Raw genomic sequence first — 5465 nt, 5'->3', positions numbered from 1 at the left:
TTCTCCACATCCCCAAAGAGGAGAGGGCTTTTTCTAGAGATTCTTCTCTCCAGAGAGAAAACGTGTTTTGAAAGCGATTTCTTGTCGTACAGAGCTGTGATCAACAGAAGGTTGCCCAGAAAGCAGCGAGGGGAGACAAGAGAGCACAAGGTTAATTCACCAAATCCTTGCTGTCGGCATGAGTACGCATGATATGCATGTCACAAGGATTCACTGCTCCCACCATCGTGTGCATCCTGCTGACGCGTAATACTTCATGCATGTACAGATGTTAGCACTCAGTTGCAGAGCAGCTTATACTGCGACTCAAAGCTCTCCATTGTAATTATTATAAATGGATAACAGGCTGCATCACGACACCGCTTGTCATAAACACCCTTTTGTTTAACATCAGATTTGTGCTGCTGTCTCGTGAGATCTCTGCTCACCTGGTAATGGTGATGACACGAAGACAATATATTTTGTGTTTGCTTGAAAGAAAACAAGAGTCACGAGAGAACAAACAAAGCATTGACTGCCTGACAAAGTCATACGTGGAGCTTTTGTATTTGCTGTGACAAGACAAAGACGGCTTATTTTAGAGACCATGTATGAGACATCGACAACATCTTAACAAATGCAATGATCCTGAATGTGGATACTCTCTTTTTGTGCCTTATTATAAAGGCAAAATAGACTTACCGCCTCACGGTTGTAGGCCTTCACCAACCAGTCAAGTTGCAGTTTACATCCATGTCCACCAACATCAGATCAGTACATCCTTGAGTCCAGTTGGACGTCTGAACTCAATTAGAAGAAATTTGTGTTCACAACAATGGGACTGACCAACGGACAACCCAAAAACATAACACCTGTGGCTGACGGCCGCGTGGAGACAATAAAAAGAGGTGTCAATTCATGATTCTTTTGAAAAATGATTAATCAATGACTTTCATGACACAGTAAATTCCTTAGTTTAAAGATAGAAATTGTGACGACTTTCTGTACATTAGCTCCTGCATGCTGCCGTCTATTCTATTGTATGTCACTCTCAGTATTTCTCACTCCTGCTTCTTATGTTTCCCCGCCACACAGAGCACGCAGCGAGGAACTGGAACTCTATTGTTTCTTGGGGAAAATGCCTCAGGCTAGTGTTCAAGAGCTGCGTGGGGTGGGAGCATGTCGACTTAAATACCTTCAGTGGAGACATGCCATGGCCTCTTTTATCAGGTGTCTCACTAGCTGAACTATAAAGCTTAGCTCAATGTTAAACCACAAAGTCAAATCCTGTTTTTTTTATGACTGTTTTATTCACTTTTTCCCCCTAAAAGGGATTATGTCTCTATTTGAAATAGCTCATACGCATTTCCTGATTTGGGCTCATCGAGGCGTCTGAATTGAAAAACCTCACACTCATTCATCGCAAAATGAAATGTTTCATGCTAACAAGATGCCATGTAGCTAAATAAATATGCAAAAGACACTCAAAGTTGTGCTCACAAGCCACCAGACTTCATTCGAAAATGTGTGCTGAATTTTAACTCGGTAAACAGGGAATATTTTACCATCATCCTACCAGCCAGTTGAACCAGACCTTTTGCTCTACCCTTAAATAGAAAAGCCAAAATTGAAACATTTTGCTTATTTATTACTGCTACAAGCAATGACTGCTTCATAAACTTGCAACATTGGCTTTCTTCTCGTAACACCTTTCTCGTACATTACTGTAACTGGATCCGGTTAACATAAAGCAGCTACCAAAGACATTTTGAGAAATACATTTATTAGCTTTCTTTCTGACAGTTAGATAAGAAGATGGATACCACTCATGTATACACGGTAAGTATGAACCTACAGCTTCTGGTTAGCTTTGCTTTGTATAAACACTGGAATTCCTGGCTCTGTCCGATAACAAAAAATCCAAAGCTTCCTAATTAACACATTAATCTGCACAAAAACTCTGGTGCACTGCAAGTTGTAGTTTTACAAGGTGTTATGTGACGGACTACTTCTTAGCTGGCCCGGCATACACTGTAACAACAGGACTCCAGGAAGTTCCCGTGTCTCGACAAATAAAAGGTCAGCACACACTTTCATTAAAACCGCTTCTTTCCGCCTTATTTTAGGTGTAAGTTACGTTTGTTTTTTAAAAGTAAAGGTTATGCATATTTAAAGTGTTAAAGTTGAATTACCCAGCAAACCAACCCATTCTCATTCCCTCTTTCAACCTGTTCTCATTCCCAACTCGTCACATACGGACACTTGGTTAGGACACCTTGGTGTCACTCAAAAAAAATAATTGGTTAGATTTTGTAAATCAGCGTGGGTTGGGTTCAAATAAGCGTGATTTTTACGTAGCCTACATTACTTACATGACTTTAGTTAAGTACATGACTTTCGTTAAGTACATACTTTAACATACTTGCATAGCTTGAAATAACTTGACATCTCCTGCGTGAAATTGATGCTTTTTTGACCCATCCAAACATCCTAACCTCCACCCGACATGACTTTGTCGCTCTAACACGCCACTTGACTTCAGGAGTATTTGCTCTTTGCATTATGTTCCATGAGTGTCGGTAGCAGACGCAGAGGGCGGTAACACAACTGTATGTCTGGTAAATTACTTGGAAAGTTAACTGGAAGATAGTTCCTGTAAGCTTCTCAAAAAAAAAATCGAGGCCTAAGATAAATGGATCTGTGTCAAATTTTGGTCAAGATTTAAACACTACATAATTATGGATAAGGCCTCTTCTAGTGTTGTTAATTGTATCTGTCCAAAGGACGAGGAACATTCTTTGGAGCTCTGAGCTGGCTCACCTTTCTCCCTCCTCAGCTTTGAGTCAACGACACAGCAGCGGACCTAAACCCTGCAAACTGTTTCCCCTGTTCAGCCTCCTGCTATTCCTTAAAAAGTAATGAGGGAGTGCAGTCTGGAAGGATCTACCATCATCCTCACCCAAGAGACTCAAGCTCTGTCTGGTACCTGAGGAGAATGACCTTGAAGCCATGTCAGTCAGAGAGGGTGATCTTTGAATCTTGTTGCAGGGCACACACACTTTCAAACACACTTCAGTTATTATGGAAGATCCTCAGAGTAAGAAGAGCTGTGGCTCACAGTGGGAAAGCTGCTGTTCCCTCAGTGTGACCTGGAGATGGTCCAGCGAGTGCTGCAGCAAACCCCCTTTGTAGGACAAAAAATATGAGGATTTGATATGACTGTCTCTGTGTTTGTCTGAATAAAGCCAGCCAAGAAGGAGGCTTGGTTGGTAAAACCTGCCACAAAAATGGGAGGGGCTGAATGCCGGATTTGAACCGAGTGTTCTTCCCTTGAAGTGCCCCGAGTTGTTCAAACCTGACGCCCTTTGAGCCCTCTAGAACAGTTCATTTATACATACATCCAGAAAAGTGACAGCTGACTGTCTGCTTAAAGCCGGAGCTCCGTGTCTGCAAGAGCGCTGTCAAAATCCAGGCTGTCACACTGCGTTGTATTTATGATCTTGAGTAGATGATTGGATGGACATTTCACTGCGATCTGAAATAGGGGAACGCTCTACCTGTAGTGTGGTGACCATCTAAGTGAAATACAGGATTCACTTTATTCTGTCCAGCAGCTGGCATCCTCAAATCAGAGCTTAGTCAGTTTCAAAAATAGAAGCTCCACACATCCATATTATAGTGAACTGGAGGGTATTTCCCGAAATTTGTGTTTTGTCATCCACTGTAACTAATGCAAAACTATCCTTTAATCAAAGAATATCTGGGTTAGGAGGTTAAGTAACAACTTATATATTAATAAACTTCAGCTTCACATCATTTACTTTCGAGAAAGAGGTGGCTGAAGCTCAAGAGGTAGAGCGGGTCATCCTTTAATCTCAAGGTTGCCGGTTGGCTCCTCCTGTATGCATGTTTAAATGTCATTGAGCAAGACATTGAACAGAGTTGCTCCAAACAGCCTTGTATGGCAGCTGTATTGGCATATGAGTGTGTGTGTGTGTGTGTGTGTGAATAGGTGAATGAAAGGCAAATTGTAATGCACTTCATCCGATAAGGTAGAAAAATACACTATATGAATGTTGTCTATCTACCGTAAAGTTTTTCTTAAAATATATAAATGCAGCAGATAAAGACCGTTAAATGTCATTATAAAGAAGGACAACACAATACACATTATTTAAAAAAAGAGTTAGCGGTCAGATTTTTTGTTTCAGGTTCAGTCTGTCTGGATTTCACACTCTCCCAAAAACAATCAAGCAACACCACAATTTAATCCATGACATGGAGTTTATTTTACAACTGAGGATAAAAGAATGCCATTCTGAATAATCGGGGTGATGATAAAACCTGAAAATCTATCATTGGGTGAGAATTTATTTCTTCAATGTTATGTACAGGAACATGCATCAGAGCAGATGCCAGTACAAGTTATTTTATGTAAACCTCATCAAAGGACCTACTTTTCACTGAAAAAGGACATTGTGGTGAGACAATATTCTGTAGTTTTATACATTTCCCCCCATATTTGTCTAGAAAAAAACATTATAAAAATGCACACAGTACAAATAATGTTGAACTGTAAAAAGCAAGATATGCTGACATACATGTATACATACTTGCTGATTATTCATACAATAACTTTTAACTTCATTAATTTTACAACTGTAGCTTCACTATAATAAAATTGGTAGCCTACTAATGCAAATACTGTACATGTTGAAACAACCAGGAAATCATATTTTACTAGAGAAACCAATATTCTAAATATTTTTGTAAGAATTTCTGTGATTTAATGACAAATAAAAAACAATATTATAGTTAGTCCCTCACATTGCAATGTTGTTAAAAATGAAAAGGGTGATGTGTTGTCATTTTTACCCACATTTCTTCATCAATTTACACTTCCTTAAAGTGCTGAAATCAAATTTCAAAACATCACCTTTCACATGGCTACTTTCATAACCCTTTACCTTCATTTAAATGCCTGCAATTCGAAGAAAAACAGGGGTATCAGTTTTGTAATCATGGTTTAAATTTCATTAGACATAATATGCTCACTGTTTTACATAAAAACATGCACAAACTGTCTCATAAATAATATGCAAGTTATGTTGAAATATATTCATCTTGAAAAAATCATTCAAAATCAGTGATCAAAATAAAAGCGTGGTCCAGTTTTAAATCAACAGATGGACTTTTTCCAAAGGCTCAGATTAGATGCAGTGCATTAGGAAAGCAACAATCAGTCAGTGACTATATAGTGCCATGGCTGCTGCACCAATTTGGTACATTTGTCACCAAAAAATGCTACTTTTACAATTTAGCTTTGAGCCTCTGCAGCGCAAGGTCCTGTCATTTATGGAAAACTGAATAACTATCAACCATGTTGTCAGTACGATATGTGTCAATACAGTTGTGGCACCATCTGTTATGACAGATTGTAGTTTAGAGTTATAGTGCAACAGTAATCTGTCATGCTATCAGCTTCT

This window comes from Taurulus bubalis (assembly GCF_910589615.1).
Source record: "Taurulus bubalis genome assembly, chromosome: 16".
Lineage (NCBI taxonomy): Eukaryota > Metazoa > Chordata > Actinopteri > Perciformes > Cottidae > Taurulus > Taurulus bubalis.
Note: the sequence above shows the minus strand (reverse complement) of the source record.